Source organism: Bombus vancouverensis, chromosome 3 (genome assembly GCF_051014615.1).
Source record: "Bombus vancouverensis nearcticus chromosome 3, iyBomVanc1_principal, whole genome shotgun sequence".
Classification (NCBI taxonomy): Eukaryota; Metazoa; Arthropoda; class Insecta; order Hymenoptera; family Apidae; genus Bombus; species Bombus vancouverensis.
This window is the reverse complement of record NC_134913.1, coordinates 433,810-448,756: the sequence shown is the minus strand read 5'-3', so window position 1 is coordinate 448,756 and position 14,947 is coordinate 433,810. Positions and strand designations below refer to the sequence as shown.

Below are 14,947 nucleotides of genomic sequence, written 5' to 3'. Positions count from 1 at the left end.
TTTCTTCACAACTAATTACATTTAATTATTACATTTACATACATTTAATTATTATTTTTTTCATAATTATATCTCGTTTGAAATATTTTTCGACATAATTAATTGTTTCAAAAACACATATTCCAGCCTTCTAAATGATTTATTTTGCGTATTATACGAATTATTCCATGTATAAATAAATTGTTCTCTCTACACACAAACACGTACACAGTCTGTTAATTACACGAGTTAATTGTAACATTTTTCTCGATAAGTTGACAGAGCAAGGAAAATGAGCGACGAACCTACCTACAAACTAATCTACTTCAATGCCCGTGGTCGTGCCGAACATATACGGTACATATTTGCATATACTGGCATCGAGTATACCGACGAGAGGATCCCCGAAGAACTCTGGCCCGAATACAAGGATTGTAAGCGTGAAGAATCGATTTTTACTTTCATCGTTCAACTCTCAGGTATCTACCATTTACTCAAACTTTTCTGTATATAAAACTTTCGTTTCACGTGCAGGCTAAACTTACTTAAAGTAAAATTTCATACGGAATAAAGTCGAACTTTTCATTAAGTTTTGCTTCCATAATATCGTGTTTATCGAATACCAACTTAATTCACTTACGATTCTCGAATTTTTGTGTTGCAATCTTTATTGTTTTCAATGAATCGAAGCATTTCGAATATTTTGAGAAAACCGTAAATAGGTGACTTAAAATAGGAATACAAAAATACTTCTACGCTTCTCGTTAATTTAAAAACTTTTTAGGACTTGTCGGAAAAAAAGGATAAAAAATTGAAATCAGTTCGGAAATGAACAAGAACATAGCTAAAAAGTCGAAAGAACAAAGCAGACATAAAATTCGATCTTCTGTTGCGACATTTCTATCGTAAATGGTATAATAAAAGTTTTACGCAGCATAGTCTTCAGCATATAATCTTATATGTCGCTTGCAAATAGAGAAACAAAAAATCAACGTAAGTCTGTAAATCAATCCTGTCGGTGTAAAACACAAAATTACGTTCGCAATAGACATTCGATTTATATTCCTTGCATTTCAATTTTCATTACAAGAACCGTGTACATTTTCTAATATTTTTTCCGTGTCTGGTATTATCTTTTATCCTTGATTTTAAAAACTTTAGGTTCTTCCCAACAGTCAAAAACACGCGATACCCTGTCCATCGTAATCGTAAGAAAAGAAAAAAAGGAGAAAGAAGACATTTCTGTATTTCTTTACTAGGCCATGTTGATTAAAACCGAAATGATTTCGATTCATCTATTCACAAGAACGCAACGGCCTCGGAAGCTGTGTTGTGATTTCCTATCGATCGTTTCCCTCTACACAGTGTTCATATGAGCCATGTTTGTTCTTAGCAATGCCTTATAAAAAGCTGCCTGTGCTGGAGATAGACGGGAAACCGGTAGCGCAGAGTAACGCTGTGGCGCGATACTTGGCGAGGAAGTACGATCTAATGGGAAAGAACGAATGGGATGCGATGATATGCGACGTGCTCGTCGATACTCTTGGAGATTTGAAGCAAGGTGAGTAACTGATGAGATGACTTTGCATTTGTCTCACCACAGAGACAGATGTTCAAGAATTCATTGTGAAAAGACGAGTACAAACAAGATACGTATGTCTTTCCGTTAAGCGAATGTTACAGTTTGTTTGCAAAAGTCAGTTTTTAGATTATAGAATCGTAGATAGAATTTAGAGGATAGAAACTTTTAGTAGTCACTTTTAGTTTAGTAAATTCTTATCGACAATAAGCAGACTACGTTATGATACAACGATTCCAACTGAAGATTTCTATCGACATCACGAATTCGATGGCTTCCAAATTTTCTTCTCTGCAATCTGAGACGCTCAACTCGAAAGAATCTTTTAGATCCCCCGACAAACACTCGACTCAGGTTATCTATTATCGTAATCTTCCTACGGGATTTTTTTTAACTGCGTTGCGTTAACGAATAACGGGATAACATCACGTTTCTCTCAACGCCTTTCAACGTTCTACAACTTTTATTCTTTGCAAATCCCTGTCTCTATATGATAAACGCTGGTTATCCGCGGAAGGAGCGAGGACAACGAAGTGTTACTCAATGATCAAAGACAGGAAGATCCTGCTACGCGATAACGTTACTAATTTCCAATTACGATATGTGTGATTACGTAACATCTGCTGTCTGCATAATGCGTTAACGATCCGCGCGTTGATCGCATAAATATAAATCGAAGGGAATGGAATCGCTCGGAACTCATGCAACTATCCGCAGGTGTTTAAAATCGTGTTTTTACACCGCCAACGTAACGTCACGCCAGTCGAATCGAAAAATTATTACTAGACAGAGAAGGTGAACAAAAAACGAGGTAAATAGGCTACCGATTGAATAATATCATAACGATCGTATCTCTGGTTTTTGCTTGTCTTTTATATTTGTTTCAAATGTATAAAATATAATCGTATCGATATCGTCCACGATTAAAGCCATCCATCCGCCATCGACGAGGAACGAACGATTATATTTTATCATTTATGCGAATCCTTCTCTTCTCTTCTTTCTCTATTTACGCCCCTCGCCTTGCTTCGTACCGCCGATGATTCACAATTCGATGCACCTGAACAGCTGGAACGTCGCAGATTTTTCCGTACGATGACAAACGTGTTTTTGATGGCCTGCTTTAAACCGTGACGATCGCCATGACGTGCATCAATTGTCGAATGATGTAGTGCGACGATACTCCTACGCAACTTCTTTTTACGCTGTTTTTTCCTCTATTTTTTCTTCCTGTGTGTTATCACATGATCATGAGATACCTGTGGCGGATCGGTATCAACAGGACGCCGACAGGTCGAGGCATCAACGCGGCGCAACACCTCCCGGGCGATCCGCGGGTACCAACCGCCAACACTAGAGGGCTACGACGACAACGAGTCTGTCTGTCTAACTCGCTAGCGGGTTGAATATACGAGCGATTGATAGAAATACCGCACCTAGCGAGACTCCTCTACGTCTAAGGCAGGGACTACCGGGCATAGCCTTACTGACGAGTCCACCGGTAGTCCCGTTACGAAACGCACTCTCTCACTCTCCTTCCATCAGCCTCATACCTGTATAGAAGATGCAAAGAGTCTGTGAAGAATTTACAGATATTTAAGATTATCATAATGTTTAAGCAAAAGCTAAGACGCAAAATATTGCTCAAGATGTAATTATGTAATATTTACTCAATTTCTAGAAGACTGTTTATATCTTGTTGTTATTCTTGATATGGAGATAAATATAGTATACTTTATTAAGACCTAGATAAAAGACTTTTTTCTCGTTTCTCTTCTCTTACTTAATCACTAAGAGTTATATAACGTTTATTCGATAATTCTGCTTCTCCTGACCTTTCCACAAATGGTTGTTTATATCTCGACATTCTTGGTACTTTTAATCAAATTTTAATAACAGTACTTTACTCGTCAGAAGTAAATAAAAAAGCTCTAAGTAGAAGCAAGGATTTACTTACCTTTCCTTTCTCGAATCTCAGTTAGCAATGTTGTTCCTCTTGAAAGATTTTCCAAGTTTCCAAGACAATTTCCACGCTGGTAACATTGTATATATTTCAAGTATCGTGAACCACAGGAACTTGTTGAGGCAATATTGAAGAAAGCAAAGAGAATGAAGAAATTGTAGGAACTATGAGAGGCTACTCCTTCTTTCACAACTTATTTTCTCTTCGTTTGGGGGGAAAAATACAAATGAACGTAACGGTTGGTTTCAGCTATCTGCTACTATCGCATGGAGGAGAATCCTGAAAAGAAGAAAGCGAGGAAGAATCAACTTTTGAACGAAACAATACCATTTTACTTGACTAAATTCGACCAGATTATTGGCGAAAATGAATGATATATCATTCCTTCTACCGTAAGAATTTTTATCCAAATTTAATGTTAAAATTTTTAGTCTTTGTGCAAACTGGGCCATGTTGTCCATAAAAAATGATTGAAACTTTGTTGCGACAAGACAGCTTTAATTGTTGAGAGCAGAGTGTATCTTTAAAATTCATTCCTGTTAGTTTATGTACAAATGAATTTGCCAAGATTTTCAGCTTTTAGATAATTATTCATGTATCTTCCTCCATCAAGTTTGATAGAAATTATTACTATCGTAATCAAAGCAAAGATTAAGATATGTAAAATCATTTCTCTGGATATGACACTCTTGTTTAATGAGTGATAAATGATACCATTCGAAATATCATATTTATATAATATATAATGATACTTATAAGTGTAATCACTTAAGTACAGATATCTGAATTTTTCTCACTGTCACTGACATAGATACGTATTATCGTTCCTTAGATTACTTGACCAGTTTATTTCTTTCATCACTGTGTTATTATATAATAATAATAAATAGTCACATTAAATTAATTTAGTATGATTATGTTGTTTAATAATACGTGTTTCATTGCAAAATATTTAGTTAAAATGTGTATCGAATCGTTGTAATGCCAAAGATGTCAATTGATGTAATGTAATAATAAAGTATAAAGTATAATAAAGTATAAAGTATAATTTCGTCTGTGGTATAATCTTTCTATTCCATTTTGTTACGTCGCACCGCGAGCAATATGGCAACCAGATGTCACCGGATACTCGCAGCGTATCCTCCATAGTTTCAAGTACCTTCCATAAATCTCATAGATTTCCTAGAAAAGGTCCTTCAAACCAAACAAACGTCTGTTTCCGAAGAATTTCTAAAGACTATTGTCTACCCCGACTGGACAAGGGAAAATTAGTTTTTCTCACGTATGCTGCAACTTTCCTCCCACTAATCACTTTCTCTCGAGGGCGGTTAAGACCCTTCGTTAACCAATTAACAACGAAGCCACTTCCTTCACTCTCCTAACTAAAATCGTCACCAACAAATCCGATGGTCCCGTGCGCTAGACACACCCATCCTTAGCTTTCCTCCGAGACAGCATCGTCTCCCAAGACAGTTCTGATTTCACATCCTTCGAATAGTCAATATCCTTCCACCGGGTAGGACACACCCACAGATCAGTCACTCATTCATCTCGTACATATTCTCAACGCGAGAATTGATTGTAATTTCAACAAATAAATACAAAAAAAAATCTCGTACATACGCACCAGCGTAACTGCCTTCGTTATAAGTTGTTGGAATAAACGGTGAAATATAACTTACTATACTGTGTCATATTCATTTAACCACCTCTTATCTTAACCGAAACAGGGGAACGACTACTTCGCGGCGTCGATTCACCGAATCGTAGCGAGAATTTACGCCTCTCGCTACTGCGACTGCGTCTCTCCGCGAACGGTCGTAACACATTGATCGACAGAAGTACTAAACTCTAATAACATAAATTTATATATTTTCTATTTCCCAGCCACCAGTTTTATAGATTTTTCTATCTTCTGTACTACTTTTATCCCTTTTATTTTTCTTACATGAGATTATTGTAAATTTAATATCATTTGTTCGCAATATTTGTTATTTATCTTTCATTGAATTTGAAATTTCGCGCTTCAATGTTGTGTGTTGTTCGACGTTTTATCGAACGATGTTTATCGAACTAGTTTATGAATACATACATAATCATTAAAGAATCTATAAACCTTACTAGTTTGTTTTTACTAAGTTTTGTTACAGAAAACATGCTCTCATAAATTTTCAACTTTAATTTATGGAAATTTATTAACCTTAAACTATAAAATCATTCAATGAGTCTTTCCGGATGTTTTTATGTAGTCATAATTTCACATATCAGCACAGCTCCACCAATAGGATAAGAGTTACGTGGAAGCAACAGGGGGGAAGAAGAACATATAGAGATCTAAAGGTTATTTTTGTCTCATTCAAGTTTCTGTTAACCGGCTTGGAAATTTCCTGTGCTTGTTTCGACTTTGAAGTCTTAAAAAAAAAATTGTAAGTAAATAGTATATATATAGTATATATATCCTGAGTCAAAGTTTCTCTTTATAAATAATAAACCGTTTAAAAACTATATTTTGTATGTTTTTTCCTTATTCATAATTAAATAATAAATATGAAATACTTCTACAGAAAGCCGACATCCTTCAATTAACCGAACAGCAGATGATTTAAAAATTAGTAGTTGAAAGAAATAAATGTTATTACATGTTCATAATTGATCGATAAATTTAAATATACAATTAGAAAATGTTTCTTCTTTATTGATAGCTAAATAATACAGATAAGATACAAGATACTTGTACGAAAAGTCGGCGCGTCGTTCAATTAACGGAACAGCAGAGGATTTGAAAATTAGTAGTTGAAAGAAATAAATGTTGTCATATGTTCATAATTGATCGATAAATTTAAGTATGCAATTAGAAAATGTTTCTTATGTTTGGAGGAATATGTAATCACTGCTGAATGTTTTGTAGTTACGAAAGTTGTATACAAACATACATTGTACATACGACTAGTAATGGTACTAAATTACTGTCAGAGGGTCTTGGGTGTATAGAACCATATGGTTAAATTAATACTAGAGATAACGAATCGCGCGAATGTAATTAATATTTTGATATGCGTTGTTTGCATTAATTGATAGTTTTCTTATAAACTTTTTTATAAACAATTTCATTGCTATAGAAAAAAGATAAATGACGGTAATATGTCTATCCTACTTAAATAGAAAGTGCAATATTTTGTTATAATATTTGGCGCAAGTTTATACATTATTACATCCAAAAATAATATTCTTTTTATATCTAAGCTATATTAAAATATAAAGATACAAATAGCTATGCGAGTAGTTAGTAGTTGATGCTTTTTACTTAAATTGTCTTATACTTCATAATTTGTAATAATATAATTCTTGTCATCAATGATTCTTTGTTTTTACTTTGTATATATTATACTTCCAGGAAGATGCCGCTCTATAAATTGACTTACTTTCCAGTTACGGCATTGGCAGAACCAATCCGTTCTTCTTCAGCTATGCTAGTATTCCATTTGAAGTTGAACGTATCAAAAAGGACGTCTGGCCAGAAATAAAGCCCTGTAAGCTTAAAATTTAAAGAAGTTCTGTTTCTTAAATCTCATCTTTCCTAATTTAACTAAAGTAGCTAAATAAAGTAGAACACAATTATGCAGAGTATAACAGAGATTATTGTTTACTCTCCATTGCTCTATAAGATATGTGGGAGAACAATAGGTATTGTTAAGGAGACAATGCCCTTTGTTTGCTGATAAATTATCAATAAATTAAATTATATCTTTCCAAAAGAGATAACAGGAAGCTAGATATTTAAGAAGCATCATAATCTGTTTGTTCGATAGAATCTTTGATTCTATTAGTTGTATGTTTTTAGTGACTCCTTATGGCCTGCTTCCTATGCTCGTAGCTGATAGAAGGAAGGTTGCTCAGTCTACAGCTATTTGCCGTTACTTAGCCAAACAATATGACTTAGCTGGAAAGACTGACTGGGCAAATCTTCATATTGATGCCACTGTTGATACTATTCATGATATTCGTCATAGTGAGTATCCAGTGCTGTTTTGCATAAATCTTATGAGAATCTTGATAACAGATAGTACATATCTGCTCAGGTATTTATTAGTTGAAATCCGATTTAATATTTGATTTAATCGAACGATACACGTATGTCAACAATACAAGACAAAGGATTAAAAAGGATTGTAATTCTATCTTCAGTATCATTTAAATTTCGCACAACACTGTATTCAAATTAGTATAACATTAGCGAATAGTATTTAACTGAAAACAAATTTTCAGAAATTGCCGCCTTCCACTATGAGGAGGACGAGAAGGTCAAAGCTGCAAAACGCAAGGCTGCTGAAGAGACGCTGCCGTTCATTTTAGAACGTTTGGACCAGCAAGTGAAGGAAAATGACGGCTACTTCTACGATGGTACTCTCTCTTGGGCTGATTTAACATTCGTTGCTCTGCTCGATTATTTGAACTTTATGTACAAGTCTGATCTGATCGAGAATTACGAGAATCTGAAGCTGCTGGAGAAAAAGGTCCTCCTTCTGCCCAAGATCAAAAACTGGATTGAGAGACGCCCAGTTAGCGAATTCTAAACTTCACGATTGCTTATGGTTTTATAAGCGTTTAAAGATTGCGGTCTTAGTGTGTTGAGAGAATGAAGAACGAATCGTATTGATGGAAGTTTGTATGGAATATACTGATTGCTTTTAACATTCATTAGTTCCAGTTATTACCGATATTTTTGTCATTTAGTTAGGGTTTTCCCTTTAGATTACGTTGTGATAGAGAACTATTATTTGTGTATTCCTACAGAAACATACGAACTATATAAACTGTTGACACGATGTTGTGCTTTTGTATTATAGAGATAATAATAAAACCATCAAACAATCATTAATTATGTTTTTTATTATATTCATTAAGAATTGAAGATTACCTCCTTGGTGATCTTGATAATATCGTATTTTACAAATGTTGAACAAAAAAAAATGTATGATTATTTTATTCAATACGTTATGAGGGTTGCTTTAAAAAAAATACGAGTTACATATTTCTTTGAAAAAAGCATGATTTTTATCGATACAATAATGTTCTTCTGTTATCGCTTTAAAGTTGAGCACTTCGTTGATTACACGAGAGAACTCGCCTACAGCAAACAAGATACGACCGTGTGTAAAGTAATTAATCTGTTTGCTCGTTGCTAGCTACACATAAGGCTTGCGTAAAAAAAAATATGCATTTCAGTTCAGGCGAAGAATTATGTAGGAAGTCATTTTGTCGATCAATAACTTAGTTAATAAAAGATCAAATTTTCATGTACATAAATGTAAGTAACGTTCAAGTATTAATCATTACATACAATTTTTGTATAATTCGATATCTTGGTCATTTACATCTTACAAATGATATATAGATAATATTTATGAGATACATTGGAGCTATCTTTTAGTTAACGCCATTTTTTCTTGTTTTCTCTGTACTTTTACTATTCTTCCAAAAATATCAAAGGATCGATGACTTCAAATTAAACTAGAATTGCTTCGGTATATTGTCAATCAATGGCTATTTGTATTCACATCTATATCAAAGGAAAACCGATTGCAAAATTAATTACCCTTGCAACTCCGCAATCTGAAACTATGTGTGATCGACCTTGAAGATGACAAATCTCAATGTTTGAAGTAGTACAAAAGGATGATAATTTAATTTCGCTTTATCAAACTGTACAAAATTTGTATACACATACAGAAAAAAAAACGGAGTTCAAACATTAATCAACATGAATTATCGGTTATTATTGCTGAGTAATTATTAGGATTAGAGCTTTGGAGTATCGATCGTATCGAGTTTTAACTATCGGTTTCCGCAATTTATTGTTTTTCTAAATTATGTCTGAATGGTATCAGTTTTTGAATATTTTATAGTTTACACTCCAACATACTGACGTAAGCTATCGAAAATAATTGTAAATTATGCAATATCATTTTTTTTATATTTCATAATCTAAATTTCAATCTATTTTTTGTATTTAACATCCCTTTTTTTATTGTTCGTGTTCCGTCTTGTACGTTCTTCAAAAAATCTTAATTTTTTTTTAGATAAAATCTTGTGTGAATTTACAAAAAATACGATTCTTCGTTTAATTTTTTTCCCTTATTGTCTTTACATATTTGGAGTTTAAACGCGTTATAAGTACGTTTCTTTTTTAACATGATTACGTAGAATTCTTATTCTGAATAAATTATTTGTTTCCGCTTCATAACTGTTTCTAAATTACAGTGCATTTAATCTTGAAATGCACAATAACATTTTATACTTTTTACGTTCTAAGGAATTTTCAGGATCGGTTAAAAATTAAATTACAGTAATGGTAATACTCAATATTAATGTCAGACGTGGATACTTCACTGTTTTGTATAATAATTTGTTATCTTGGCATCGATCAAGGTATTTAATATACAAAGCGTACAGATTAATAAGAATTTTAATTAATCCCTCTTCTATAGTATTCACCGTTCTTTTCGAGCTCGTACCATTTCAAATAGACTTTCGAATAGATTTCAAAGATTTGTCTGTTCAAATAAAACGCGATCTTTTTTATTTCCCTATCAGTCGTCCCGTTACTGTTCCGTTGTTTCCAACAGATTGCAGATTCGTTTAAAAAACATTTGTAACGAAAAACAAACCCACTCGCAGAAATGTTATTCAATATCGCATTTACAACTTTCATAGACATCCTCCTCTCATTGCTATCATTGTAAACAGATTGAAACTTCGTTTGCAAACACTCGCGATTAAAAAAAAAAAAAAGAAGAATTAATCTTAAACAATTTTATCTTGTGTTCCATTTATAATTTTCATAATTGTCTTCCCGACGTTGTATCATTTTAAATGGCTTTTTTCTATCCATCTATGTTGCAGCGAGATCAACGGTCCTAATTACTAAATTGCACGATGTGTTCATACAAATTCACTTTTTATGAACGCGATGAAACGAAATGAAACCTAAGTAGAGATTTGTTTTCTCATCAAGTATAACGAGTTTTATACTTTGGATAGATTGCCTCGTTGTGAGAAGGTCTTAATCGTTTATAATTGCGATTAAGTAATTGCAATAAGTCATATTTTTAAGAAACGTTCTCACATGCTGTCACACACTCTAATTAGAAAAGGATCATGAAACATTCGGTTTATGATATTATTTGTTTGCAAATCTTCCTGCTTCCGGAAACTTTTTTAAATATGAAAATATTTATATACAAAATTAAATATTTTTTTCAATATCAACACTTCTTGCGTTTATGTTGTCCTAGTCAGAATTATATTATTTCGTGTATCCTGTTGCTTTTTATATGATAGTCCTCCCGTTGGCCGCGGATTCGTTATCAAGCCTGAGGCCCTCGTCACTAGTGTAACTATCGACAATAAAGGTACCCCACGCGCGACCGGACGATGGAGAACTTCAACGCAGAACCGCTACCTCCCGCGAGCCCTCCCCGGGAGGGCGCCTCGAGCTCGGACTCGGAGATTCAGACTCGACATATATATTATTATATATATTATATATACTATTATATCTATATAATATATGTATTTATATCTATAAATATACGTATAAATATATCTATTTAAAAAAATAAAGTTGACCTTCATATATCGCCAATAATATCGCGTGCGTATAAAGAAACTAATTACATTTAATTCTTTTTTTACATTTATTTATTTTTTATTATTATTTTCTTCACAACTAATTACATTTAATTATTACATTTACATACATTTAATTATTATTTTTTTCATAATTATATCTCGTTTGAAATATTTTTCGACATAATTAATTGTTTCAAAAACACATATTCCAGCCTTCTAAATGATTTATTTTGCGTATTATACGAATTATTCCATCTATAAATAAATTGTTCTCTCTACACACAAACACGCACACAGTCTGTTAATTACACGAGTTAATTGTAACATTTTTCTCGATAAGTTGACAGAGCAAGGAAAATGAGCGACGAACCTACCTACAAACTAATCTACTTCAATGCCCGTGGTCGTGCCGAACATATACGGTACATATTTGCATATACTGGCATCGAGTATACCGACGAGAGGATCCCCGAAGAACTCTGGCCTGAATACAAGGATTGTAAGCGTGAAGAATCGATTTTTACTTTCATCGTTCAACTCTCAGGTATCTACCATTTACTCAAACTTTTCTATATATAAAACTTTCGTTTCACGTGCAGGCTAAACTTACTTAAAGTAAAATTTCATACGGAATAAAGTCGAACTTTTCATTAAGTTTTGCTTCCGTAATATCGTGTTTATCGAATACCAACTTAATTCACTTACGATTCTCGAATTTTTGTGTTGCAATCTTTATTGTTTTCAATGAATCGAAGCATTTCGAATATTTTGAGAAAACCGTAAATAGGTGACTTAAAATAGGAATACAAAAATACTTCTACGTTTCTCGTTAATTTAAAAACTTTTTAGGACTTGTCGGAAAAAAAGGATAAAAAATTGAAATCAGTTCGGAAATGAACAAGAACATAGCTAAAAAGTCGAAAGAACAAAGCAGACATAAAATTCGATCTTCTGTTGCGACATTTCTATCGTAAATGGTATAATAAAAGTTTTACGCAGCATAGTCTTCAGCATATAATCTTATATGTCGCTTGCAAATAGAGAAACAAAAAATCAACGTAAGTCTGTAAATCAATCCTGTCGGTGTAAAACACAAAATTACGTTCGCAATAGACATTCGATTTATATTCCTTGCATTTCAATTTTCATTACAAGAACCGTGTACATTTTCTAATATTTTTTCCGTGTCTGGTATTATCTTTTATCCTTGATTTTAAAAACTTTAGGTTCTTCCCAACAGTCAAAAACACGCGATACCCTGTCCATCGTAATCGTAAGAAAAGAAAAAAAGGAGAAAGAAGACATTTCTGTATTTCTTTACTAGGCCATGTTGATTAAAACCGAAATGATTTCGATTCATCTATTCACAAGAACGCAACGGCCTCGGAAGCTGTGTTGTGATTTCCTATCGATCGTTTCCCTCTACACAGTGTTCATATGAGCCATGTTTGTTCTTAGCAATGCCTTATAAAAAGCTGCCTGTGCTGGAGATAGACGGGAAACCGGTAGCGCAGAGTAACGCTGTGGCGCGATACTTGGCGAGGAAGTACGATCTAATGGGAAAGAACGAATGGGATGCGATGATATGCGACGTGCTCGTCGATACTCTTGGAGATTTGAAGCAAGGTGAGTAACTGATGAGATTTTTTTTTTTTTTATTTATTTGTTGAAACTACAATCAATTCTCGCGTTGAGAATTTTCAGTAATTTTTCTGGCGTGGCGCAGTGACATGGCTGTTTATTTACAATAAGTTAATACTTATTATAGATAGGTATAATTTATAAGTATTATAAGTAAGTGCAAATGCTTAATTTGGATAATTAAATGAATCTAACGTTTAGGTCTAGCGGGTAGTGCCTCTTCAGCCTGCGAATCTGGTCCATCGTATCGAGTAGTCCAGTGATTAGGAGGTTTCGGTGTTTGTTGATTCTTTTGCTATATCTGTCGCTATATTTTGCTATTTCCTCTTTGACGGTGGCTATCTTGAGGTCGCGGTGTATTGTTTCATTGGTTACATACCAAGGTGCGTCAATTAGGGATCTTAGCGTTTTCGATTGAAAGCGTTGGAGTATTTCGATGTTGGAGTTACTTGCTGTTCCCCATAGTTGGATTCCGTAGGTCCAGACAGGTTTTATTACGGCCTTGTAGAGGGTAATTTTATTCTGTATGTTTAGTTTGGAGCGTCGGCCTGTGAGCCAATAGAGTTTTTTTAGTTTGTCCTTTAGTTGCTTCGTTTTATCTGAGATGTGTGTCTTCCACGTTAGTCTCCTGCCCAGGGTCATGCCTAGGGATCGGACTGTGTCCCTGCTAGGGATTGTTGCATTGTTGATGGTGACCTGGGGGCAGGTTTGTTTTCGGAGCGTGAAGGTTACATGTGAGGATTTCTTTTCGTTGACTTTGAAGCCCCATTTGTGAAACCACTTTTCCATGGAGTCGAGACTTCGCTGGAGAGTGGATGAGGCTATTACCGGGTCTGCGTGGGTAGCTAATAGCGCTGTGTCGTCTGCAAATGTCGCTATTGTTATATCGTTTGATATGGGTAGGTCGGCAGTGTAGATGGTGTACAGTAGGGGTCCGAGGACACTACCTTGGGGTATGCCGGCTTCTATTGGGAATGTTGCGGAAGTGGCGTCTAGGCATTTAACCATGAATTGCCTATTGGTTAGGTAAGATTTTAGGATGGAGTAGTAGGGGTGAGGTAGGATCTTTTTAATCTTGTATAGTAGCCCTTCATGCCATACTTTGTCGAATGCCTGTTGGATGTCTAGGAAAACCGCTGAGCAATATTTTTTCTTTTCAAGTGTTTGGCTGATCGTATGAGTTAAGCGGTGGATTTGCTCTACTGTAGAATGATGTTTTCGGAAGCCGAATTGGTGACCTGGGAGTGTTTTCAAGTTCTCTAGGATTGGAAGGAGTCGGTTCGTGAGCATCTTCTCGAATAGTTTGGACAGTGTAGGTAAAAGACTGATTGGGCGATAGGAGCAGGTTTCGTATATCGGTTTACCGGGTTTAGGGATGAGGGTAATCAATGAGATTTTCCAGGCCTTAGGATAGTGTTCCAGGCGAAGGATAGCATTAAAAATCGATGTGATGAGTGCTATCCCTTTTGTGGGAAGTTCCTTGATTGCTTTATTGCTTATTAGGTCGTGTCCTGCTGCTTTCTTGGGGTTTAGGCGACTGATTGTTTCTATAGTCTCTGCAGAGGAAAAGGGTTCGATAGGAGGGGACATTTGGAAGGGGGTGTGCAGGTATTCGGTAACGTCCGCGGCGGCTTTGGGGGAATGGGGTTTGAATACTTTTGACAAGTGTTTAGCGAACAGGTCGGCTTTTTCTGTAGGGCTTCGCGCCCATCCACCTTGCGGACGGCGGATAGGTGGGATTATTTGTGGGGGGCGTGTGAGTTTCCTGGAGGCCTTCCATAGTGAGTAGTTGGCGTCGGCTGTGGGGGACAAGCTGGCGAGGTATTTGTGGAAGCAGTCGTTTTTATAGATTTTTAAGGTTCTGGATAGCTTCCTAGTTGCGTTGTTAAGTTTGCGTTTGTCCTCCGGTGTTCTATGGGTCTGCCATACTCTTCTTAGTCTATGTTTTTCTGCTATTTTTTTTTAGTATGTATTGGGGATATTCTTGTTTGCTGTTAGACGGCTTTGTCGGTGTGGAGAGGCGGATTGCGTTTATTATGCTCGTGTTTAAGTATTCCGTGGCTGCTTCGATATCTTCCTTTGTTTTTAGTGGGGTGAAGGCTGAGGTTGAGTGTGTAAAGACTTCTCTGAAGAGCTGCCAGTTGGTGTGTTGG

The 14,947-nt window shown here is 35.1% G+C and overlaps 1 long non-coding RNA gene and 1 pseudogene across 3 annotated transcripts; one reads left to right on the top strand and one right to left on the bottom strand.

Annotated features, from left to right (window-relative positions):
* Positions 1-2,002: 2,002 nt before the first annotated feature.
* LOC143302449 (uncharacterized) lies at positions 2,003-5,269 on the bottom strand. 3 transcript variants are annotated; one of them, XR_013057972.1, is made up of 3 exons: positions 5,149-5,269; positions 3,112-3,800; positions 2,003-2,817 (listed from the first exon to the last, which is right to left on the bottom strand). It is a non-coding gene; the product is annotated as an uncharacterized LOC143302449 (long non-coding RNA). The 3 variants fall into 3 exon arrangements; XR_013057970.1 differs by lacking the exon at positions 5,149-5,269 and having other exon boundaries at positions 3,112-5,142; XR_013057971.1 differs by lacking the exon at positions 5,149-5,269 and having other exon boundaries at positions 3,229-5,142.
* Positions 5,270-6,809: 1,540 nt separating this feature from the next.
* Positions 6,810-8,400, top strand: LOC143302445 (glutathione S-transferase-like; annotated as a pseudogene).
* The last annotated feature ends 6,547 nt before the right edge of the window (positions 8,401-14,947 follow it).